Here is a 25,091-nt window from a genome sequence, read left to right as displayed (position 1 = left end):
GGGGTCTCCAAGGCCTGTCCACAATGCCTGGAAGCCTGACCTGGATGCCTGCAAAGGAACTGGGCCTCTTTACAGACCGAATCTGGCTATTCAGTGAATAAGCTGGTGTGTGTTTTCAACACCACAAGTGGTGCCCAGCTGGGAGCCCACTTCCCCAGGCCCTCCACACCACGCTGCCTAGGCTGGAAACCTGAGCAAGTGGCAGCATCTTCTGACTACAGGCAAGAGGCAAGTCATCCTGGGGGTGCGCCACCAGCAATCTGAGTCCCCACAATGAATGGAATCCCATAAAAAGACACAGATCAGGGGGTCACCCTGGCCTTGGGGAGCAGGGCCTGGAGTTGGCCGTGTGGGAAGCGAGGAGCAGCCCTGCTCTCTGTGTTCTGGCCACTCGCAGTGCTGTCCTCTCCGCTCCAGGCCTTCGCACAGACTGTGCCCGGACAAGGACTCAGCAGGCAGTTGGTGACGAAGAGCAGACTGACTGCTCAGGCTCGGGGACCCGCTGCAACACTGCCAAGCTGTGTGCCCGTGACCAAGTGACCCTGGGCCTCTGAGTCCTCATCTGCAAACTGCGGGTAATGACAGTCCCTATCTCCCGTGAGTGTTTGGATGATCGAATGAGACGACCCATGTGAAACATGTAGAGCAGCGCCTGGCACCAAGTGGGCCCTCCTGACAGGCTAGCTGCTGTTACTATTACTGCCACTGTTGTTGTTGCTGCTGAAGGAATAAAGAAAGGAACGAACAAATGAAAGAGGGTGCTGGGCACAGTCCTCTCCCAGCCTGAGCAAAGGTGCCAGTCTTACTGTCTCCATTAAGTCTTTCTCCAGGGCTGGGATGGGGGAGCATAACGAGCTGCCACTTTGTAAGGACAGGTCTGCCTCTCCCCCACTGGACTGCGAGCTCCCCTACTAAGAGGACAGGGCCTGGGGCCATCTCAGCCACCCAGTGTCCCCACCCTGCCCAGCACAGGGCAGAGTACAGCTCAGAGAGTGGGGCTGAATGAAGAGATGGTGCTCTGAGCCCCCAGGGAGGCCAGATGGCTCCTGTGGCAGCCCCAGGCAACAGGGCCCCCTCCTAACCCGGCCAGGCTCAACAGGGCACAGACACAAAGGGCCCTGTTGGTGTCCCTCACCGCCTGGAGGCAGCCAGGGTGGGGATGGATGCCACAACAAACCTGAGAGTGTGGACGAACCCACAGGGACCAGGGAAATCAGATCAGACTTCATTCATTCCTCCCCTGAGGCCGGGCAGGAAGGAGGGAGGAGGTGACAGGCCGAAAAGAGGCCCCAGAGCCCTCCTGGGCCCTGCAACCTAAGCCCTGTCCTGCCATGGAACTCCCCAATACACACACACACACACACACACACGCACGCACACACATGCCCTTGACACAGAAACACATGAAGATGCTCCTCAGTGCACAGCTGTCTGCAGAGACTTACACACATGGCACGGATGTCCAGACACACAACCACAGACGCACAGGACTTACACACACTGGTGGCACGGAGAAGTCCCCAAGCAGCCTGAGATGGGGGGCCACCTTGACCCCACAGTGCCTGTGGACCCCAGTGGCCTGAGTGTGGGAAGGGACACCCGCTCTGAGCCTAAGCTCCGGCCCTGGGAACAAGGGCCCAGCTAAGCATGCGGCAGAGACTGTGAGGCATCAGTGGGAGAACGTGGGGGAATAGTCTTAAAGAGGGGCCTGGCTCAGAGGTAGCTCTCAGGACAGAAGGGCCAGGATGCTGAGGCAATCCACAGCCAGGACCCCAAGAAGTCATGGACCCAGGAGCCCCTCTACAAACACTGTACACCCCCGAGACACAGGGGCTCTGGAAAGAGACCAAGAGACACACAGCAATGATCCTGGGGGAACAAAATGACACCACAAGACAGACCTCAGCCACCACCTAGAAACAGCCACACACATGCACACACACAAGTCAAAAGCTGCTCCGTTACGGCTGGACTCACCGAGGAAGGCAGACCCCAAACTCACACCTAGGAACCCTCCCAAGCCAGAGTCAGACCGCAAGACCACACAGCAGTAGACCCGCACACAGTAGGTAACAAAACCCATGGCAGACCCAGGCACACTCACAGCCAACTCCAGGGTCACTCAGTGACCAGGGAACCACCCCATGCGAATCACACCCCAGAACACACTCCCAACCTGGACGCTGTGGGACCCGTGCTGAGGCGTGGGCTAAGCCCCAGTGGACAGACACCTGCCGTCACCAACATGGAAACACACACACCCAAGAAAGGTGTGGCCCCTCTAACACGTGCTTACGCTGGCTCAGGTGGCCAGGCAGCAGGACTGCCCTCCCCCACACCCAGGCAGCCCTCCCTCCCTCTCCTCCCTTCTTGCCCTAGGACCAGGCCAGCTCACCTCCACCATCCTCTTCCCTCTGTCCTGGCCCAGGTTAGGCTTCCAGGTGGGAGAGCAGAGAGCTGGGATCAAGGGGTTCCCCTGGTCCTGGATACACGCACCCACTGAGGAGAATGGGCAGGGTTCTGCGCCCCCACCTCCCTGGCAGCAGCTGGTGACGCGGCCCTGCCCTGGCAGGAGTCGAGCTTGCCTGTGGTTCCAGCCCACGGGAGGGCGGAGGGTGGGAGGGAGGGATGGAGGGAGGTGGGGCTGAGCCTGGAAAGCTTGGGCCACAGGGCCCACAACTGTCCCGTGGAGGGAGGGGCTGGGCAGGGACACAGAAGCTGGGGACCATGACTGCAGCCCGTGTGTTAGCAGGGTCAGTCTCCCATTACACAGGCACCCGCACACCCCCATCTTCCTCTCCATGCCAGGCTGGGTGCCAGGGGCCAGGAAAGCAGCAGCTACACAGGATGGGGTTGAGAGCCAGAGAGCGGCTGGTGGGGCAGCCAAGTCTGAAATATTGGTGGGACTGGGCTGCAGGGCAGAGCGACGGCAATGAGTGGCCTCTCTTACGGGGAGGGTGCCTGGAGGTCTGGGGCTTGCTGTGTTCCCCTCTCCCCCCACTCCCAGGCTGTGATTCCAGCAAGAGCTCCAGAGGGCACAATGAAGGGGCCCTCTCTGCTCCACCCAATTCACCCAGGAGGATGAACCTGAGACTTGCAGCCTCACTAGGGGGAGATCACCGTGAACCAACCCCCCCCCGCCCCCCTGTACTGGCATCTCTAGGCGCGAGGGAATGGGGAGAGAGAAAGGTGGGGAGGGCTGGAACTTCCGCGCGCCATGCTGGCTGTTGCCAGGATGTAACTAACCCTTCTGAAAATAAGTGGCCCAACTTTCCAGAGAACTTCCTCTGGGGCAGACCCTGCTCTGAGCAGTGACACGCATTAAGTCATTTTAGCTCACCACTGCCCTAAATGGGCAGGTACTTTATCAGGCTCATTTTACAACGGAGGAAACTGAGGCCAAGAGAGGTTGAGTGATCTGCCCAAGGCGCCCAGCAGGGAGGTCAGGCGCCGGGCTTTCCAGGTAGCCATCTGTCCCAGTGCCTGGGTCCTAAAGCAGCTGCTCTGACCAGGAGGCTAGTTGGCTCCAGAGAGGGCAAATCTAGAAGAGGCAGTGCCGGCTCTGCCCCGTCTCTGCGTCACACCTCCCTCCCGCTCACACTTTCACTGCAAAGCTTTCGCTGGCCCAGGGCAGAGCGCCCTTGAGAAACTTGTTTCTGTCTGTCTCCCCTGCGACAGGGGTGGGGGTGGGGGTGGGACGTGGCGGGCAAGGGTTGGGGCTGCCTGGTTCATCCCTCTTCACCCTGGGGGCCCATCTCAGGCCCCTCCTGCAGGAAGTCTTCCCTGACACCCCAGGCTCTATCCCAGTGCTGACCTTCGGGCAGTCAGTCTCTGACTCGTCCGTCTCCCGGATTGGTTCACACATTTGCTGAGTGCCTGGCCCGTACCAGACAAGCCTGTCAGAGGCCCTGGGAATTCATCAGTGAACATACCAGACAAAACCCTTTGCCCCAGGGGCTGAGGGCCAAGTAGGACTGCTCCCCGACCAGGGGGTCATGTGAGCAGCAGGGACCAGGTTCAGGTGCCCCAGGCAGGTGCCCAGTGAAGAGTGAGTGAGCAAGTGGCCCAGGCGGGCAGGTGGACAGAGGCCTGCATCCTTCCCACTGCCCTGCTCTGGCACCCCCCACGTCCCCCACACCCAAGCCAGCTCCTCCAGGACTCCACCATGTGGACCAGGGGACCAACTGGCTTGAAGAGCTGGGAAATCCCAACCACCCCCCTGCTGTCCACCACCTGCCCAAGAGCCAGGGGCTCCCAGCAGGGCCTGGGGCCATGGCAGGGCAGGTGGGAGGCTCTGAGGTGGGGGTCGGCCAGAGGTCCCCGATCCCATGCCACTCCATCCCCCCCATTAGGGTGGAGCACCTGTCAGGCAGCCACCCAGAGAGGAGCCAAATGGGGCGGGCTTCCCAAACCTCCCCAGACCGGACCGGCTGGTTTGGGCTCTGGTGGAGGAGGCGGTCAGGACTGGGCAGTTCGGACCAACCAGGGAAACTAGGTCCCAAGGGGAGGGACAGGTAAAGGGGGGAGAGGATAGGGGGAGCACGCCTCCTCCAGAAGTCTCACTGGAAACAAGAGGTTCTCCTGGGGACAGGCCTCCAGGGGCAGGGAGAGGTCAGTTCAAGATCCTCTCACACGGGAACAGATCTTTATTACAAAACTTTTAAAACACACCCCAAAATAGAGACTAAACCAATGAAACCCCCATAAAACCCACCCTTCAGATTCTCAACTATTCACATTCTGCTGTACCGGGGTTTCATCCACCTCCTCCCTTTCCTTTCCTTCTCTCCGTCTCAGTCTCTATCTCTTTTCCATACGATACATGGTTCAAAAGCCAACAGCACCAAAGGGTAAACATTGACAGGACGGCGCCCTCCTAGCCGGCCCCAGCTTGGCCCTGGAAGCAATCTCTACTGGAGTTTCTTTGTTTTCTTTCTGAGACAGCCTACACATGCCTGTGTGCATGCGCACAGAGATGCTTGCAAGCTTTTTAAACAGAAACGTAACACCAGAAATTGACACAATACTGTAAACGGACTATACTTCAAAAAAAAAAAAACATATATACATACTTAAAAAAAGAAAAGGAACATAAATGGCAGCACACTGCACATACTAAAGCACTGTGCTTTACTCAACATTCCTTGGCTCCCCTGCACACCATGGGAAGGTTCACGCAGCACAGTCTGAATTGGCAAGAGCCTGGAAACAACACAGATGCTCATCCACGGGACACAGATAATGAACTGTGATCTACTAGCTCCGCCAAACAGGACACAACAGTTGAGAGTGCATGAGCACAGCTACATGTGGGTGAATATCAAAAACGATGTTAAACAGAAAAAGCAAAACAAAAGACAATACAGCCTAGGACTTTGTAAAGAAGAAGTTCAAACCCAGACGAAATGAAGTATGCTGTTGAGGGATGCACACAGGGGTGGTAAAACCAAGGAAAAAAGCAAGACAGTGTCTGCCTCAAAAATCAGGGGAGGGGCTGCCTTGGGGCAGGAGGTTTGGGAGAGGCTTCTGGGGGGCTGGCACCATCTATATCTTTACCTGGAGGGGGATTACGTGGGTCTGCCATTTAGAGTAATTGGTTATACTATACATTTATGCTTTATGCACTTTCCAGCATGTAAGCTAATCATTCAAAATTACGATGTTAAAGAAAAAAAAAAATGTCTTAGTGATCATGCCTCCTCCATCTCTGCAAAGCATGGCCTGGCCACTTTAGCAGCGGCATGGAAGGGCCACAATGCCTGGAGCCAGTCCCCATAGGGCCAGGTCGGTTGTTTCCAGGCATCTGCTCTTACAAACGGTGTAGCAATGATAATCGTGTGCAGATATCATTTCACAGGTGCGCCATGTGTCTGAGGGCCAAGTGCCTAGAAGTGCAAATGCCAGGCAAAGCTTAAAACCGCCAAGCTGCCCCATGTGTGGCCGCCCCACTCTCACCCCTCCCTCGGCCTCACAGCCCAGGGTGCTGTCAAACTCTGATCTTCACCAGTCAGAGAGGTGAAATCCAGCCCCTCTCAGCCTAGTTTTCATTTGTGTTTTTCTACTTAGTAATTTAGCATCCTTTCATATTTATAAAAGCCATCAAATTCCTTTTCTGCTAAGTGTCTCTTCAGAGCCTTGGCCTGATTTTCTGCAGGGTCAGGAAGACCTGTGTAAACCCACCCCTGCTCTTCCCACCTCTCCAGCCCCAGCTCCCCAACTCCTCCAATCACGGACTCCAGGGGCTTTCAGCCGCCTTCCTACATGCATGGATTTTGTCAACAGAAATCCAAAGCAAGTCTACCACATGTCCCCCTAAGCTGGGGCCGGGGCGCAGCATGGTCCCTGTCCCACTGGGGCTCACAGTCCACAATCACATGATGAAATGTGAAATTCCAGCTGAGTCGGGCTGGCTGAAGGACGAGAGGTGATGGAGCCAGGCTGGAGCTGGGGTAGGGGTGGGGGGGTGTCTGAGGCAGGCTCTGAGGACGAGCCTGCATCTGGGAGGTGTGACTCTGGCTGCCTTGCCTGTGGAGGATGGGATCAGGGGCCCTGAGTGGGCATGGGGACAAGTGACAAGACTGAAGCAGTGCTCCAGGCAACTGATGAAAGCAGCCAGCACAGTGGGACATGGAGAGAGGGGCACAGACCAGAGCTGAGTGTGCCCCAAGAAAAGAAAGATGAGTCAGATATGGGGGCTGAGGACTGGGCAGGGGCCAAGGGTAACTTTGAAAGCGGGTAAGCCGCACTGCTGTCTTCCACACAAGGAACCCGCTGGGAGCTAAACAATGCCAGGCCCCAGGTCCTAGAATATCTCAATGGTGAAAAAGAGGAATGGATGGGGTGGACTCACTTGCTCTGACAGTAAGACATGCCGTCCAGTTACCGAAATCAAGACAGTGGGGAGAAACACATAGCTCAGGGAACGGAAGAGAGAACCCAGACCCACCTGGTTTTGAAAACACTGATTTTTTTCATTGTGGTAAAATACCCATAATACTTATCATTTTAACCATCCGTAAAGCATAGACTTCAGTGGCGTCAATTATACTCAATAATGTTGTGTGACCGCCATCAGAGCCTACACCCCAAACTTGGCCTTCACCATTCCTAACAAAACCCTGTGTCGCTTATGGGCCAGTGCCCCGCTCCTTCCTTCCCCCAGCCCCTGGTCACCTCTATTCTACTACCTTTCTCTACAAATTTGCCTATTCTAGGTACCTCATATAAGTGGAATCTTAGAGTATTTTCCCTATGTCTGGCTTATTTCACTAAGCATAATGTTTTCAAAGTCCATCCACATTGTAGCATACATCAAAACTCCATTCCTTTGTATGGCTGAATAACATTCCATTGCATGTATGCACCAAATTTTGTTTATCCACTCATCTGTTGATAGACTTTGGGGTTGTTTTCACTTTTTAGCCATTGTGAATAATGCAGCTATAAACACTGGTGGACAAATAATTCTTCAAGTCTACTTTCAGTTCTTCTGGATAGGTACCCAGGAGTCAAACTGCTAAGTTATACAGTAGTTCTATACTTAACCTCCTGAGAAACTACCAGATTGTTTTCCACAGCCACTGCACCATTTTACATTCCCACCAGCAAAGCATGAGGGCTCCATCTTCTCTCCATCCTCACCAATACTTGTTCTTTTCCATGTTTTAAAAAATAATAGCCATCCTGGTTGGTGCGAAGTGGTATCTCATTGTGGTAACTTATTTTTGACAAAGAAGCATAAGCAACTCAATGGAGGACAGACAGCATTTTCAACAAATGGCACTGGAACAATTGGACATCCATCTGCTAAAAAAATGAGTCTTCAAGGGGAGGGTATAGCTCAATTGGCGGAGTGCATGCTTAGCATGCACGAGGTCCTGGATTCAATCCCCAGTACCTCCATCAAGTAAGTAAATAAACAGACCTAATTACCTCCCTCAAAAAAAAAAAAAAAAAAAAAAAAAGAGCCTTCACCTAAACCTCACGCTTTGCACAAATCTTAACTCATAATGGATCACAGACTTAAATATAAAATGTAAAACTATAAAACTTTTAGAAAACAAACAAATCTTTGGGATCTAGGGCTAAGCACAGAGTTCTCAGACTGGATACCAAAAGCACGACCCATAAAAGGAAAAATTAATAAAGCAGACCTCATCAAAATTAAAAACTTCTGCTCTGTAAAATTCTATGTGAAGAGGATAAAAAGCTACAGATTGGGAGGAAATATTTGCAAACCACCTATCTGACAAAGGACTGGTATCCAGAAGAGATAAAGAATTCTCAACACTCAACGGTAAAAACAAAACAAAACAAAAAAACAACCAAATAATCCAATTAGAAAATGGGCAGAAGACATGAAGACATTTCGCCAAAGAGGATACACAGATGGCAGATAAGCTCATGAAAGGATGTTCAACATCATTAGCCATTAAAGAAATGCAAATTAAAGACACAATGAGTTATCATTACATGCCTACTAGAACAGCTAAAATAAAAAATAGTCGTAACACCAAATGCTGGTGAGGACGCAGAGAAACTGATCACTCATACATGGCTGGGGGGATGTAAACCGGTGCAGCCATTCTGGAAAACAGTTTGGCAGTTTCTTTAAACATGCATCTATCACACTGCCCAGCAACCACACTTCTGGGTATTTGTCCCAGAAAAATGAAAATTTATGTTCACATGAAAACCTATATAAGACTTTTAATGGCAGCTTTATTTTTAAGAGCCCCAAACTGGAAACACCCCAGATGTTTGGGGTGAATTGTTCAATAAACTACGGCACAACCACACCATGGACACTACTCTGCAAGGAAAAGAGTGAACTACCGACCCTAGCAACAACTTGGATGAATCTCCAGAGAATGATGCTGAGTGGAAAAAAGTCAGCCTCAAAAGGTTACATACAGTAGAACTTCATTTACCTAACACTGTTGACAGAATTATAAAAATGGGGGACAGATAGATGAGCAGTTGCCGGGAGTTAGGGACAGGCCAGCTAGGGGATGTGGCTATAAAAAGGCTCCAGGAAGGATCTCTGTGTTGGAATGTTCTGTATCTTGACTGTCTCTATGTCAGTACCCTGGTTGTGGTCTTGTACTAATTTTGCAAGATGTGACTATGGGGGAACTGGGTAAAGGGTACAGTGGCTCTCTGTGCTAGTTCTTAAAACTGAATTTAACCTATAATGACCTCAAATAAAAAGCTTAATTAAAAATATTAATAGTTTATTAAAAAGGTCAGACCCTTTCCCACCTTTTAGCCTTAGAACACGCTATTCATCCTGCTTGGAACACACAGCCTTCCACACACTAACTCCTACTCCTCTTATAGTCCTCAGCTCAGCTGTCTCCTCCTCCAGGAAGCCTATCCTGATTTCCTAGGCTGGAGCCATGTCCTCCCACAGTCCTCAGGGCTTCCCCCACCAGGTCACTCTGGGCTGTCACTCCCTGGTGCTGTGTCTCTCCATCACTGGACCACAAGTTTCATGAGGGCAGGGCCTTGGGCAGACAGGTCACCAGCCTGTCCCAGGCATTAGCCAGCACAGGGCTGGACTCAGAGGACGTGAGGTACACAGTGATTATCTACAGAACAGACGCATGAATGGTGACAATGACAGTAACAGCACTCACTGAGCGGTTTCTACGTGCTAGCTCTCTTTTGAGAGCTTAACATGGATGGAATAACCTTAATACGACTCCATTTTACAAAATGGGAAATTGAGGCTGTGGCGGGGAGGGGGAGGTCGCCATGTGCACAAGGTCACCTAGCTAGTAGGTGGCAGGGCTGGGTGGCAAACCCGGGCCTCTGATAGTAATCTCCACCCCGCGGGACCTCTCCATGAAAGGCTGGATGAGACTGGCTAACAGGAGACCCTCTTGCCCCCAGCCCCCAATCCACTCCCACATGGAGAGGGGTTCCTCACCCCTCTCCAGGGACAGCTTCTCTGCAGAACTGACAAACCCAGGATGATACCAGAACCCCCTTACATATCAAGGGCCTGTAACTGAATCCCATGTGGCGACCTGGGAAGCCAGCAGTACCTTCCATGGACAGGAAGTGCCCCCTTTCACCCAAGACAGTGGTTTGGGGGGTGGGGGGTAGCAGCCCCAGAGTGCCCTTCTGCAGCGCTGGCTCTGCCAGGGCAGGGCTGCTTTCATCTGGCTATGGGGACAAGGAGCTGGGGACTCTGACATATGCTAGGGAGCCTTCCTATTGGCAGGGACTTCATTTATCCACCCCAAGAAATCTCAGAAGCGAAATACTGAGAGCAAGCTGCAGCCAAGTGCTAGCAGCCTGGTACCATTTACATGCAGTTTTAAAACGTGCAGAACAATACGGGATGCTGTTTAGGGAAGCAGCAAGGAACCACAGTGAGGCCTGGGTACCTATGGGAGGGGACCCAGGGGCCTTTATCCGCAGCGAGTGTGTTTTCTCTCTCAGCTGGGCAGCAGGCCCACGGGAGTCCATCAGGTGACTCTCTGATCTCTTGGGGGCAACCGAAATCTTTCATAATTCACAGACGAAGAGGTGACAATTAAAAGGAAGAAAAGAGGGTTGAATTCATTTGATAATGATGAAAGAGGACATGGAGGAGGGGGCTTCTAGGCTGCTGGCAACCTTTGTCTTCTTCATCTGGGTGGCCGTTAGTTGGGCATATGCTTTACAGTTCTTCATTAAACTGAACAGGGAGGTTCTACGCACTTGTATGTGCACATGTCATATTTTACACTCCTGTGCAGGAAACGCCAGGGACAGCAGTCCTGACAGCTGGGAGCTTCCTCCGTATCTGCATGTGCCTGCACAGTTCCTTGTGCTGTCTCTCTGTCCACTTCTCTCTCTCTAACGCGCACGCGATCAGAGCAGCAGCCCTCCTTGGCCCCTTGCAGCTCTTGGCCTGTTTCCTGCAAGGAAGACAAAGGCCTGGAAGCAGCCAGCCCTAGAGCCCTCAGACTCTCGGCATCCCCTGGACTGCTGCCTCCTGCATGAATCCCACTCCCCGGGGAGCCTTTCTGGCCACGGGGGACATATCCATCCATGGCGCCCCTGTCCTGAGGCACCACAGCCAGTCACCCGGAGTGGAAGGAGTTCGTTAGGACTGGTAGAGTTAGTTAGGACTGAGAAAGTCCTGGCTGGCGCATCTAGGCCCCTTGCTGGAGAGGAGAGTGGGAGGGGACTGGGCGCAGACGAGGTCAAATGCAGTCTTCTACACTAAATGCAGAAGAGCAGCAGCTCCTGGAGCCCAGGCCTCCTGACCACAGCCCTCCAAGTAGTCCCGACCCCCATCACGTTCCGGAGGAGGAAGCAGGTGGGGTTGGGAAAGCTTCCGAGGGTGGCCTGTGGACCGACTGGCCAAGGGCAGGGTGGGGCAGGAGTCCCTAAAGCTTAACCACCAGGCCAGGCTGAAGGGTGCAGAACTGAGGATGGGGGTGGGGGTCAGGGACAGCTCTCAGCTGGGGGCCTCTGATCCTAGCAAAGCAGGAACCCAAAGCTGTGCACTGATGACATGGGTTCATGGGAAGCCAGGGGCTCACCCACAGCCCTCTGCTCCCAGCCCCAGTCGTTCTGACTTTAGGCCTCAGTTCCTCCTGCCCTTCTCTGCTGTATCTGGGGACCAGCCTTACTAGGACCGACTGAAGAATCTTTTTTCAATCCATCTACTCTAAAAAAAACTTAATTAAATGCATTGTAAAAGTCACCCAGACACAAATGTTGGCCTGAAGTTCACACAGAGCACCACCTATGAAAGAACAGAACCTGAATCCAATCGAGCCTCTGGACCTAAGTTCCAATTTACAGGAAGCACAGGGAACATAGGAACACGTGAAGTGACACCACAAGGATGCGTCAGCCAGATCCAGGCTGTGGGAAACTCTAGAGGACAGAGGACCGGGGCTTTTGATAGATAAACGACCCAATCAGCAACCACAGGAAAGAACACATGGGGGACGCTCTACAGACTACAGAAGACTTAAAGGGCCCATTAACCAAATGCAAAGCAGACCTTGTCTGGATTCCAAGTCAAACAAACAAACTGAAGAAAGGATGATAAGATAACTGGGGAAATGTGAGGAGAATAATGAAGTATTGGTTCTTTTCCTCCAGTGACAATGGTGTTACATATATTTTTAAACACTCCTCATCTCTTATAGGAAAAAAATCTGAAATATTTATGGCTGAAGTATATGATGTTTGAGAATTGTTTTGAAAGAATCAGGGAGGGGGGGTACCGATGAAAAAGCCTGGTCATGACTGGTAATGGCTGACGCTAGTGACAGGGATGGCGACGTGGGGAGAGCAGCAGACCATTCTGAGCGTGTGAGGACACTTCCATTATACAAAGGTTTTAAACATTTTGCAAAAGGAAATGTGCCATAGTCACAACAGCAAAGAAGTATGGCTCGCTCACCCCGTGAACCTTAATTACTAAATCCCTAAGTGTATCCTGCCTCTAATAACTGTAGCAGTGACTGCGGTGACAGTAACCATGATGACACAAGGATGGCAGCCAGTGCTGAGCGTCACACACACGCTGACTTGCTTCATCCTCCCAGATACCCTGGGAGGCAGCAAGAATTCTTCTCCTCCTGCTCCAGATGGGAACCAATGCAGAGATGTCTGGGGCTTGGGGCCTGGCCCGAGGTCACAGAGGAAGCTGGGTGCCCAGCCCCTGCCAGGACTGGGTGGGGAGAGGAGGCCAGGGAGCCCTCGGAGAGGGAGGACGCACAGGGGCACTGGACTCTCAGTCCCCCTCACTCCTGTCAAATAACCACAGCTCCTGCAATGCAACATTCACGTCTTATCACAAACCTTTGCTGAATTAAACCATTGGCCACCCCAAGGGAGCCTGAAATGGTAACCAGCAACAGATGACAACGGCAGATTTCGGGGCTCACAGGATTTGTTAGGGGCCACCTGCCTGGACGTCCTCCCCGCAAGGTCGCAGAGCCGGCCAGTAGCCCCCGCCCCCACCATCGGTGGGATGCCCTCCCCCTCCCCAACTCCAGGTGCCAGAAGCAGCAGGGGAGTCTGGCCTGCAGTGACATCAGCATCCTTCCCGTCCTCGGCCTGGACCTGTAGAAACCATCTTCCCTCTGTGGCTTCAGTGGGATCCTGGCTCTAAACAGGGAAGCTGGGGAAGCTTCTGCAGGGGAGGAGGGAAGCAGACCGTGAGGCAGGGAAAGAGGGAGAGAGACAAGAGGCAGAGACACAGGGAGAGAAAGACAGGAGAAGAGGGGGCTGGGGAACAGAGACAGTCACCCAGACAGGGGCCTGGAGGGCCCACGGGTGGGAAGATAGGACAGTGACAGAGGCTGCACTGCCAGGCACAGAAGCCTTCCTTGGGCCTCAGCTGCCTCGCCGGTATGAATAATAGTTGCAGCTTCCTACAGGGAGGCTGTGGAGGTGACGTGACTTAATCATGCCATGTCAGAAGACTAGAAAAGTCAAACATTACAAAAGCTAATACGTGTTTTCCACCATTTCTGTAGGCCAGTGGTTCTCATCCTGACTCAGAATCACACTAGAGTCACCCACGGAGCTTTGAAAAAAAAAACAAAACCCAAAGCTCAGGCCCCACAGCCAGAGATACAGATTCAAATGGTCTGGCCCTGGGCCCCGGCACTGATGCCTGCAGCAGGTAACCCTAACGTGCGGCCAGTGGTGAGCGTGGGTTGCGGGGGTAGGTACCTGGACATAGGCCCAGGCCTGAGCCCCTGAGAGGGAGCTGTAAAGTGAGACACATGGATGGTGGGATGGGACTGAAAGGGAAAAGGAAGGGGGAGGGGCAGGGTTATCGTCCAGGAGGCCCCCTCTCTGACTGCCCACCCTCCCCCACCTTGGGCCAATGGGAGTCTGGGGCCTGCTGAGGAATGCAAGGAATGAACCCAGGCCTGGCACGGCCATCTCCGGGTTCCCTCCCCCTTTGCAAACTCCCAAAAGCCCATCCTTGGTCAGGTCACCGGCCAGGTGTCCAAACGCCTCCCTCAGGAAGCCCTCAGAGATCACTCAGTCCTCCTGGCCTGAACACCCACTCCCAGCCCTCTCCTCGGAGCACCTGTCCTGAATCCCTTCTCCTCTTGGGGCCCCAGCAACTTAAATGCTGGGCAATTTAAATGCTGGACCACAGGGTGCAGTCCAGACATCCCCCTCACCACCCCCAGAACTTATTGCTGGTGGAGTGAGTGACAGTGACAGCCAGCATGTGGCTGGCAGTTTATCACCTGCTCTGGCAGGCAAGAGTGGCCTGAGAAGGCTTCCCAGAGGTGGTGACCTTTAGGCCAAGACCCAAAGAATAAATGAACTGAGAACACCAAAGGCCTGCATGGCTGAGGCTCAGCAAGCAAGCGGAGGGTCAAGGCCTTGCCGAACAGATGCGGGACTGGGTCCAGGCCCCTCCCAAGGCAGTGGGAGCCATGGAAGGATTTTAAGCAGGAAAGGTGCCCACTCTGACCTCAACAGCGCCCGCTGCCCTCCACCTCCATTCCCTCCCAGGGATGGAGAACCACAGCTGGCCTCCTGGGGGTGCCAGGGTATTCCCAGATCCTGCCCCCACCGTGGGGTTAGGGCTGGGCCCTGGCTCCTTCCTGCCACGCTGTGAGGGGACTCCAGCAGAGCGGCTTCCCGCATCCCTGAGCCTGCTCCCTGATAATTAAACCGTAAGCTGATTAGTCAAGGAAAACCTTTAATTAGCCCTTGAAATCATTCAGGAAAATTACAACCTCCTCTCTGGGCAGCCTGCCCGCCCTCTGCCAGGGCCCAGGGGTGGTGCCAGGGAGGAAGCAGGGGATGGGGGGAGAGGTGGGCTCCTGTCTCGGTGGTGAGAGCCTCACCCAGCCAGGCCAAGCCCAGGGAGCAAGGTGCCTCGTGGGAGGAGGCCACAGGCTCCCGCTGCCACGTCAGGACTAAAGCCAATGAGGTGGGCAAGGTCTGGCTGGGAAAGTATGACTTTGCTGAGAGATATCAGAGAAGACATAAATAAATGGAGAGACAAACTACGTTCACGGACTGGGAGACTCAGTCACGACTGTGTGTGTGGCAAGATGCTTATCTCATATCTAAATGGAATTACAAAAAGCCAAATGGTCAAGATACTCTGGAAGGACTTGTGGGAGGGTTTGCTCTCCCTGTCATCAAGACTTATTGTCAACTACAGAAGTCAGGAAGTGGGGTACTGATGCAGGAACAGGCAAACAGCATGAGAAAGGAAGAGAGTACCTAGAACAGACCCAGTTATGCAGTGGAGAAAAGTAGGTCTGTTTGTAATAAACAGTACCTGAATGACTGGGGATCCAGGCGGAAAATATGAAACTGGGTGCCTACCTCACACCACACACATACACACGCACGCAAAACAATTCCAGAACAAAAAAAGACTAAATGTGAAAAGTGGAACAATAAGACTATAAAGGGAATGAGTGATAAATTTGACTCTGGTAAAACTAGGTGCTTCTGTTTATCAAAAGACATAAAAAAGAAGTGCAAAGACAAGCCACAGACTGAAAGGAGGTAGGAGTACCATCTTAGAAACACAAGGTTCTCATCCAGAAACTAGGATTTAACTCACAGAAATTCAAAATAAAACTGCACGCAGCTCAGAGGAGAAACAGGCAAATGACTGAATCCGCCCTTCACAGGAGGGGCACTCCAGATGTTCGAGGAAGACGTGGAAAACCGCTCCAGCACCACATATGCTCAGCACCACGGGCAGGATGGGCCGAGCACTCACCACTGGTGCCACCCTCACCCTCCTCATCTGTGAAATGGGTGGAATTCCTCCAGGAAGGACTGGGCAGAAGCAGCAAGGGAGCCCTGCACAGGAAAACCCTCAATTAGGTCTCCCTATTAATCAGCCTCAAGAATAAAGGAATCCCCAGGCCTAAGGTCATTTCGGGCCTTCTCCTTCCTGTCTTCCGGAGGGGAGCTGGGGGTGTGGTCAGAAGGCTCAGAGTCCAAGAGACAGGCTCCAACTGGGTAGCCACTGGATCTGTTTATTCACCACTGTGTCTCTGGAGGCCACAAAGGGCCAGGCACTCCAGAGTATTTGTTGGAAAAAAAAATACAGGGACCACATTCATATTTATATTCCAGGCGCTGGGGTAAGTATGACAGAAGCAGAACTTCAGAGATGCCCTAGGACACCCAGAGTAGCCTCGATCCTAGAGAGGAAGAAACTGGGACACGGAGAGGCCCAAGTGGCTGGCTAGTCAAATCCAGACCAGGAGGCTGCCCTGACGACAGTCCAGGCAGGAGTTGAGGGTGGCTGGAACTAGAGGGTGAAAACAAAGGGGGGTGGGAGGCACCAGGTTCTAATCTGAAGGCAGAGCAGCAGGCTTTCTCTGGGTCCTGGGGCCCCAGCACTGGGCTTATCAAGGAACAAGCACTTGATTCCTATAGGCAGGATGGGTAAGAGCCAGCATGGCCAGGAACCTGGGAAGGGAGGAGAAAATGTCAAGAGGCTCATCTCAGCGATAAGAGGCACACACTACTCGCAGGAGAAGAGAATAAAATGTTCCAAGATCAATTACAAAGTCCCACAGACCCGGTGTCGGTGAGGATGCGGAGGGGCTGCTGTGCGCATGTGCAGGTACCACTCTGGATGGCTGCGCGGTGGCACCTACTAAAGGTGATGAGACCCCACTCTCTAACCTGAGCACCCCGCCCTGGAGAAGTGTGTGCACCACACCCCGGCAGACCCGTTCAAAGAGCACGTTCACACCCGCACAGCAGGAGCGGAGAAGTAAGTTACGGTGTGTTTATACCATAGAACTCTGCACAGCAATGAGGGTGAATGAACCCCCCACACTGCAACCCCAGGGATGGGCCTCACGGGCTAGGATGACGAGGGCAGACGCAAATGTGGACGTGCCCGAGGGGTCTGTTTATGTGAAGTCCCAAAGCAGGAATGGCGGTAGGCTCTGACTCAGGGTGCACATCCGATAAAAGCTCCAGAAAAGCAGGGACCTGGTGACTCCCAAGGTCAGGGAAGTGGCTGCTCCTAGGGTGGTGGTCAAGAGGGTGATGGGGGGGTCATGGGGTGCTGTATTCTCAGTCTTCTCCTTGGTGTGCTGAAGTGCTGTTCACCTGTTCACCTGACATGTTCACTGAGGTACTTTTCTGTAGGCAAGTCATGCTTCACAATTATTAAAGGTTTAAAAAAAGTGGAGTTATAAATGTACATAAATACACACACACACAGAGCCTTTCAGAATCAAATAATCTGGGGCCAGGCTGCTGCAGAAGATTTGGAGGAAGGGCAGACTTGGAGGAAGGGCTGTGGAGGAGGGTGTAGGCAGCAGAGGAAGGGTCCCTAGGGAGAAGGAGCAAGAAAGAGGGAGAGAGAGAGAGAGGGCAGGACTGCGGTGGGGGGTGTCCTCACCTGGGGGATGACAGCAGCCCGGCCCTCCCTCCCTCCCTCCCTCAATGTCCTAATTCCTCTCCATTCCCAGCCCTGAGCGTGGAGCAGGGAGGAGGACGGAGGAGGCCAGGGCCGCTTCCAGTCGTGTGGGAGTGGCTGAAACCCAAGGGGGAAGCAAGCCCGAAACTGCCACACAATGCTGCTTTCTCAGGAGTTTTCAGGGCTGGGCTGGGGCGCCAGGGGTGGGAGCAGGGAGGCCGAGGAGGGAGACTCTCTATGTGGGGCCCCTGCCCAGTGCCCTCACCTGCCAAGGTGTACCCTCTACAGCTCTGGGGCAGCCTGGAATGAAGACACAGATGGACGGGGGGCTGGCAGGGAGAGCCTGCTAATCCCCGGCTCAGGTGAGGGGCGGCAGAGGGACACGCCTCGGTGGTTAGCAGCAAAATCCCAGCCATGCTGGCTCTGTGACCCCAGGCGAGCCTCCCAGGTTCTCAATTTTCTCCTCTCAAAAGGGAGATAATAAGAACATCTATGTCTTGGGGTTGCTGGGAGGATGCAATAAGTTGGTTCACTCAAGACACACAAAACAGTGCCTGCAAATGCTAAGGATACAGTGTCATGCTATGAGCACTAACACTAGCCACTAACCATCTTTGAACACTTACTGTGCATTCTGCCTGATGAGCGTGCATTTATATCCTCAAAACAATCCTATGAGGAGGTATCACCATCACCCCATTTTACAGATGAGAACGAGGCACAGAGAGATGAAGTGATTTGTCTGGGGTCACACAGCTAAGAGTGGCAAAGCGGGCTCCAGAGCCTGTGCCCTCCACATTTACTACGTCAGACAGGTTACGTTACGAGCTCCAGATTGGAGTTCGAGTCCCAGATCTGCCACTCACTTGCTGTGGGGTTTCCAGCCTGTGCCTCAGTTTCCTCTTCTGAGGGCAAAGTAAAAATACCATGAAGAGATAGCTCCCCAAAAAGGAAGCCAGAGTGGCTTTCAAGAAACACAAAGATGCTCCCCTTTACTCATACTAAACTCAGAAGCACAATGAGGTCCACTGGGCACCTGTGATTGGCAGAGGTCCAAGCATCAGGTAACACCCGTCCACACGGCGAGCATATGAGGAGACCCTGGTGCCACCAGACACTGGGGTGAGGGTGCAAACAGGCCTGTGCTCTTGGGCAGGCTGAGACACTACCGCAGGGCTCCCGGGGTGCACATCTCAGACTTCTGAGCCACCCCTAGAGGTGTCTGTCCCCTGTGTGTGCAGGGACACGGCATGACACAGCCACAGAAAGCCCTCCACATCCTGATAGAGAGCTTAAGAGTGGAAAATGCAAGGGGCAGGACAGAAAACAAACATGGGAAATCGGCTCCACTTGAGCAAAAACAGAAGAGGGGAGAACATGTGTAGCAACAAATATCGCAAGAAGGGAAAGAAACCAGGAACAATGCTGTCGTTGGGCAGGGGCCGCCGGCTGGGCTGGGAGAGACCTTATCGCTGTGCAGCCTTCTGTGCTGTGTAGTTTCTCACTGCAAAGAGTAAATACATGCAGACGGTGCAAAAATGGGCCTTCTCCAAATTAAAATGCAGGAAAAGAGAAATGAGGTTAATAACACCTCTCCCTCAGGGTCCCTGGGCCGAGCCCCTGCGGGGTGCTCACCAAGTACACATCTGGCTGTGCACTGGGGTGCTGGGGACTGGTGTGGGGAGCACGGGGTGGAGGTGGGGGGCTCGCAGCAGGCGAACAGGAGGCTGCAGCCCAGACGGGACATGTACTGTGGGCTGACTGTGCCAGGCAGCGTGCTGAGCACCTGACAGCATGATCTCCTGTGTCCTTCGAGCCTCACAAAAGCCCATCTGATAGGCGAGGAAGGCAAGGCCTGGGGAAACTCTAGATCTTCCTGAGGGGCACCCAGCTAGGGGTTCCGGCTGAGGGGCGTGTGTGGACTGGCATCCCTGGCAGGGAAGCTGTCGTTACCCCGAGGATGGCTGTACATCACCTGGCACCCTGGGGGAGGTCACGGCAGGGCCAGAGGGCCCCACCAGACAGGCTGCAGTGAGTGGTGGCTTCTGTTGCATCCGCCAGAGCTGGCTCCCCTGGGACCTGGGAAAGCTCCCCTTCTGACCCTCCTTGGCCACCCCCCAACCTTCTTGTTGGCCAAGGCAGCTGTCAGACAATAAGCCCCAGCCCAGGAGGGAGGCTGGGGCGGGAAGGGTCCCATTTCCTTGGCGGTGACTTGGAAGGAGACTGCTTCCTGCTGGCGGCATTCGTGGCCGCTCAGCTTGGGTGATGGGAGAAACAGCTGCTGGGGACACCCTGACCGGCGTCTGGCCAGGAAGTCTCGCTCACTGTGAGCCAGCAGGACAAGGAGGGGTGAGCAATGGACAAGAAAGGGAAGGGGCTGTGGGAGGCCCTGAGAGAGGTAGGGACCCAGTGCCCAGAAACTAGCCAGGCTGAACCAAAGAGAAGCCTGGGTAAGAACAGGAAGTGGCCCTGTCTTATCAAAACCACTTCCAAATCACTGAGGGTAACTGCGACAATCAGTGACTCTGCAGCCCAAAGGCCTGGAGTTCAAGTCCACCTCTGCCACTTGCCTGCTGCATCATGTACCTCTCTGGGTCTCAGTTTTCTCATCTCTAAAATGGAGGTGATAATGGTATCTACCTCATAGGTTGTCGTGAAGATCAAATGAGGTAAAGTACTCACAACCCTGGCCAGCACATACGGCTCTCCTCCAACACGGCCACCCTCAAGCTGTCCACCCTCTTCTACTCAGACTGTTACAGCAGCCTCCCCACCGGTCTCCCTGCCACCACGTCCCCCTTCCCCCCGCCTTGAGCTGTTCCCCACCTGGCAGCCTGAGCAATCTTTATAAAAGGGAAGGCAGATGTGCTCAAAGCCCTCCAATCACTCCCACTACACACATGACGAAATCCATGCTTCTTACCTCAGCCTGTCAACCCCTGCGGTATCCCCCCCTCCTGGATCTCACTGCCAACTCTGCCACCCTGGCCTCCTTGATGGGACCTGAAAACCCCAAGCTTATTTGGACCTTGGGGCCTTTGCACTTTCCATACCCACTGCCTGTTCTATTCTTCCCACCTCCTTCCCAGGCCTGGCCCACTTTCATCAGTCAGATATTGCCTTCACCAGAAAGCCTCTGCTGACTCCCCAGGCTGGGTCAGGTGCCTCCTCCGGATTCCTACAGTCCCTGTGCCTCCCCATTCCTGGCCTTGACCACTCTGGGCTGTCACTGTCTGAGGACAAGACCGTCTCCTTCATGGTACTGTAGCCCAAGAGGCAGGGCTAAGACTGTGCTGGTCACCACTGGGAACAATGGTCAGACACACATGAATGCAGGAAAGCTTTGCCCATCCCTTTCCGAGCTGCACCTTCTTCCTCTTTGCCTTCTTCCTGAGGAGGGTCAAGTCAGTACCATTTCCCTTCCCAAATGCCAGCCGTGGGAAATGACCCCCAAGGAGAGTTGGGTCAAAGATGCGACCACTGTCCAGAATGCCCTAGAGGGCAAAGGTCAAAGCCTGCCTCCTCCTCTGGGCATGGGGCTCAGCAGGTGTCAGGCCCCAGCGAAGCCCATCACGTGAACCATCTCCCTGACGGTTCCCAACCAGCTGGTGTGGTGGGGGGCAGTCAAACCTACCATCTCATGGCCAAGGACGTGGTTTCAGCAAAGGCTACAAACCTGCCCGAAGCAGGACGTGAGGCTGAGGGAACCCTCAAGCACTGTTGGGAAGCATGTTGACACAAATGCCCAGGGGAACAATCTGGAAGGTCCAGCATTGCCACTGTGAGGCAATATGCCCAAGAGAGACCCTGGCCAAGGAAACACGTTCTAGAACGCTCACTGCAGCACTGTTTGTTACAGTCCCGATGGGAACCAGCTAAATGGCCACCAAAAGGTGAACAGGTAACTCCTGTGTGGCACAATCACAAGAAATGCAAGAAAGGAAAACGAATGACTGGCCCTAGACCTGCACGTGTCCACACAGAGACATGGCCAAACTAACACTGAGCAGAAAAAGCCAGTAGTTTACTGTGGTACCATTCAGACGATCCGTAAGACTGTAAAACGGGGGGCAACCATGGGGGCCACTGGAACCCTGTACGGTGCTGGCCCCACCCCGGACCGAGGGAGTCTGAGCCGGAATCTCCAGGGTGGGCCTGGGCAGCAGTGGTTTTGAAATCTCCCGGTGGCCGCTATATGTGGCCGGGTTGAGAACTATTGCTCTCTTGTTTGTGAATCCACCCGAGGGTGGTAACAGAAGGGAAACCTGCAGAGGGAGGCTAGCCACCAAATCCAGCCGGGTGGCCAGTACCGGCAGGGCAGGCGGGCGGGCAGAGAAGTGGGGCCTCTGACTGTACCCACTACATGCTCTGGCCCAGGCTGGAAGCTGGAGGCATGGGTGTTTTGCTATATTGAAAACTCTACTTTTCTCACTAGTCTACAATGTATTGCAAGGAACAAAATGGGCAAATAAGAAATCGCTTGCCCAAGGTCCCACGGCTGGTAAGTGATGGGGCAGTAACCTGAATGTGGGTGTCTGGTGCCAAAGCCCTATCAGTCCCCCTTATCTGTGCGAGCCCCGAGATGCTCAGTGAACTGGCAGTGCCAGGGCCCGAGGCTGGCTGGCCTCACAGGGCTCCCTGGCCGCCTGCCTACCCAATGACCCTGCCAGAGCTGGTGGGGGAAGGTTGGTTGTCGCTGCCAGCCAGGAGGCAGGTGCAGAGTGACCCCGCCACCATCTCTGAGGCCCTCCCCAGGGAGCAGCAGCAGTAGCACCCGCAGCGAGACTAGTGCTTACCCAGCGCCTACTGTGTGCCAGGCCTTGGGCCAAGCACTTTACTCTCTGCATCCTCACAGCAGTTCTATGAGGCAGCCACTATCATTATTCCCATTTTGCAGAGGAGGAAACTGAGGCCCAGAAAAGTAAAACAACTTGCCCACGGTCATACAGCCTATAAGCGACAGAGCTGGCTGTGACCCAAGCATCCATGCTCTGGCATTTGCTCTCTAAGCCACTCCCCAGGACTGTCTTGGAGCTCCACACACCTGGGGTAGCTCCTCATCTGCCCCTGCTCCACTACCCCCTCCACTCCCACCCAGGTCAGGGACCCTTGGGGTCTCACACAGGCTACATGTTGCTGACAAGCCCCCAACTCTGCATCCGTCCCGACCTCCACTTACGCCTCACTTTCTGCCTGGTGTACCCCTTCCCATCCCTCCTACTCAGCCTTCAGAGCCTGCCCAGGGGACTTTCCCAGGGACACAGTCCCTGGCCCAGGTTGGTACCCAGACTCCGGGCACCCTCCTGGTTCCCTCAGCTTATCTTCTCAAGCTCCATCACCGCTGGCAGAGATGTAGCTGTGTATCACTGGCCAGAGATCTGGCTCCAGTCCACTCCCACCAAGGGAAACTGAGAGCCCTCAGGGGCCAGGGCCCCTGTGGACCTTGTCCACTGCTGAACACCCAGCACCCAGCACTGTGCCCAGTATTCAATCACCACCAACCAAGCATCCTCCGCAGACCAGCCAGTGCTTCAGGTAGGGATTCATGGAAAGAACAACATGGACAAATTCCTGCCGGCAAGGGTCCCACATTCTAGTGAGGGAGGCAGACAACAAAATGTTCTTGAGAAATAAGGTAAGGATGAGTTAAGGGCTGGGAGAAAACAGTAGTGTGATAAAAGAGTGTCTGGGGGCAGGGAGTACTCCAGTGGTCCTGGTCAGGCTGTGAATGAGTGACGCATGAGTGAGGACTCAGAGTGGGGAAAGGATCCCAGGCAGAGGGAACAAAAAGGTCAAAGACCTGGAGGGAGGCATAAGCCTACAGACCTGAAGAACAGCAAACAGGTCAGTGTGGTGGGACAGTGGGGAGGGATGGGGAGAGCGGTAGGAAGTGAATGAGATGGGAGTGACTGAGGACCATGCTGAGAGCTTGGGGTTTTAAGCACAGAGAACACCCAGCTTTGTACAGGGTACCACCCCAAGGACACCCACCCTAGCCAGAAGCCCATCAGACTCACTTGGACTCTGGGCCACCCACAAACAGACCATCTCGTAGGCCCAGGGGAACTTCTCCTCCCAGATCACACCCTTCGATGGAGGCCAAACATACAATCTGTTCCTGCCCAGGGAGTGGCCCAGCCTTGCCCAGCCCCCTGCTTCCAGGAACAGACCTTTGGCAATCTACAACAGGGCAACAAGAGGCAGGAGCTCTGGAATCATTCAGATCCAGCTTGGAATCTGTCTCCGTCATTTAGCAGAAGCTCTTTGAGCCTCACGTTTTCGGTCTGTAAAGTGGGTCTATTCAGTACCCACTTCACAAGACTGCGATATAGTAAGACCAGGTGCACAGGGCGCTGAGCATAGTGTTGGCTGTCATTAAGGATTGACCAACATTACGAGTATATGAGAGGCCACAGGGCCTGGAACTCTGGGCCCAGGACGCCAGAGTTCAAATCCTGCACAACATACTCATTAGGTGGCCCCAGGCAAATCACTTAGCCTCTTAATAATGGCACCAAGCCAAAAAGGTTGTGGTCAGGATTAAATGTAGGTAAAGCCCTGTTCTAAACAGGGCCTGACACAGAGTAAGTGCTTTATGAGCGTTTGCTGTTATCTTCATTATCTGTGGGAGGGGAGCTTCCCTCCTACCCCCAGGAAGCACCTTTGACTTTTTTCTTGAATGTTCTACTCCTCCTCTCAAGCAATATGTCCCACTTGGGTTTTAACCTTTGACCCTTGGGAACATCATTTGTCAGGCCATGAGATTCTGATCTTTGCCCTTTGGTCACGCCCCACCTTTGATCCTATAAAGGTGCCCCCCAACCTAAACCTCATTCATTTGCTCCACTGCCTTAAAGCTCCAACCCGCCGCCCCCATGGTTGTGACCTCTGACCCTCATAGGCGCACCCTCTCCTCAAATTAACTTTGACCTCCCTTTTTGGACACTCGCCTCGACCCCCTCCAACTCGCCCCCACTTCAAATTTCGCATTTTGCGCTCTCCTTCGCCACGCCCCCTCCGTTAGTTTGACCTCTGACCTCCTCTACACCTTCCTCCCGCTCAGCGTTGACCCGCGATCCCTCGGACACGGCTCTTCCACGAGTGAACTTCGACCCCAGCGGCCCCGCCCCCTACTCGTGTAAACGCTCTCCCACAGCCATCGCCCGGCCCACCCCAACCCCCTAGCCAGACCAATTATCCTACCGGCTCGGCAGAGCACTTGCTCGCGGCCTAGCTGCTCGGCCCGGAACTCGGCGCCCTCACGCCGCCCTCAGTTCTCTTGCGCCGCCGCCACCGCGGCCACTGCCGCCGCCATGTTGAGTCCCCAACGAACATCCGGGGCTTTCCCCCACTCACCGCCCACCAGTCCCCATAGCAACGGGGCTGACCGGGCAGGAGTCAGGGCCGACTCAGGGGCGGAGCTGGGCGCCTGGCAGCGCCGGCTCCAGCCTCTGATTGGTGCAGATTATCCAATCGGAGACCTTTGGGCTGAAAATGCCAAGCCGGGATTGGAAAATTTGGAAAGGGTGCGGGAAGGGTGCCTCCCAGCCCACCCGGGTTCTTAAAGGGGGAATGTTTGCGCTCCTCTAACAGTCGTTCCTGCTTTCCCACTGAAGGAGTTAGGGGATGGAAAGCATTACAGTAATGGGTAACAATGGCCAGAAACAGTTCTTAAGCACTTACTGTGTGC

The 25,091-nt window shown here is 54.1% G+C and overlaps 1 protein-coding gene across 3 annotated transcripts in view; it reads right to left on the bottom strand.

The window, feature by feature from the left end:
* PAK4 (p21 (RAC1) activated kinase 4) overlaps positions 1-24,762 on the bottom strand; it is a 42,592-nt gene extending 17,830 nt beyond the window's left edge. For 2 of the 3 annotated variants that reach the window (XM_010985157.3, XM_064489316.1), the window contains exon 1: positions 24,605-24,762. The gene's annotated coding sequence lies outside the window, so the exon portion shown is untranslated. Of the gene's footprint in view, positions 1-2,395; positions 2,576-24,604 lie in introns of those variants that run through there. The other variant, XM_010985158.3, reaches the window with a different exon arrangement.
* Positions 24,763-25,091: the final 329 nt, after the last annotated feature.

This window comes from Camelus dromedarius, chromosome 9, assembly GCF_036321535.1.
Source record: "Camelus dromedarius isolate mCamDro1 chromosome 9, mCamDro1.pat, whole genome shotgun sequence".
NCBI classification, from domain to species: Eukaryota; Metazoa; Chordata; class Mammalia; order Artiodactyla; family Camelidae; genus Camelus; species Camelus dromedarius.
Note: the sequence above shows the minus strand (reverse complement) of the source record. Positions and strands in the feature narration are given on the sequence as shown.